The sequence below is a fragment of the Octodon degus genome, unplaced genomic scaffold, assembly GCF_000260255.1.
Source record: "Octodon degus isolate 3935 unplaced genomic scaffold, OctDeg1.0 scaffold00019, whole genome shotgun sequence".
In the NCBI taxonomy this organism is placed as follows: Eukaryota; Metazoa; Chordata; class Mammalia; order Rodentia; family Octodontidae; genus Octodon; species Octodon degus.
In genome coordinates, this window is record NW_004524595.1 from 84,977 (window position 1) to 86,126 (window position 1,150).

Below are 1,150 nucleotides of genomic sequence, written 5' to 3' on the forward strand. Positions count from 1 at the left end.
ACAAGTTCTCATATGTCCTGAGTCTTAATTGACCTTAGAAGGCTAGGGCCAAAATGTTGGCTTTCCTTGTATCCCTCCTTTTTCTCTAATTTTGGTCTTTTGCAGCCCTTCTTTTTACTAATTTTTGGTCTACAAACTTAAGTTATTAGCCCTCCAGGAGAGAAGATTAATGGTATTATTACAGTATAACCTAGGCATATGAGCTTAAAACCTCACTGTCTGAATATCAAACATCTTAGACATAACATGGGACAGGTATTTTCCATCAAGTTCCAATTTGATTTATAACAGCTATTGTTTTCTTTATTGGTGAGTTCAGAACACAAGCTGCTCTTTGTGTTAAACACAGGCCCATGAAAACTTGACAGAAAAAGGAAGCAGAAAATGTAAAATAGATGTATAGAATCAATTAATAAAAGTAATAGCTAATATTTATTCAGTGGTAAATACTACATATTTTGATACCTTGTATGTATGGTATCTATCCATCTATCTATCTATCTATCTATCTATCTCTATCAATCTATCTAATCTATCATCCATCTGCCACAATAGCATATAAAACTGATACTATTATTTCCATTTCATATATAAGAAAACTGAGTTAGAGAACCCTAGCAATTGTGAAGGTCATGAAGTTTCTAATAGTCAAAGCCAGTATGCCAGCCCAAGTGTGTTAATCTCCAAATCCTGTGCTTTTTGTACTTATGAAATTCTGATAGGTCATTATGCAAAGATGAATGTGGGATTGTATGAGACCTTACAACAGTAGGCTCAAGGAGAAAGAGGTGATTGTCTCAGCTACAGAGCAGAAGCTATTCTGTCCAGTGACAGTTTGAAAGCTGTTCTGTCCAGTGACACTGCAAGTGGTTTGTGTTACTCATAATCTGTTATTACTAATAATGGAATATTTGTAAATGATTTGTATAAAAAACGAGTTGGAGGGAGAGCTTCCTGCTACCCTGCACCGGCGGGACCAGTCCCAGCCCAGGCGCAGCGTGGGCCCGACCCTCTCCCGCCCCCTCAGGCCGCCCCCCACCACTCCGCCGCACATCCCCACCCCTCCCACTAAGTAGGAATTTCTGCCGACTTCCTGGAACCCCCAGACCCAGTCCTAGCCCAGGTCCGGTGAGTGTGTGGAGAGCTTCCT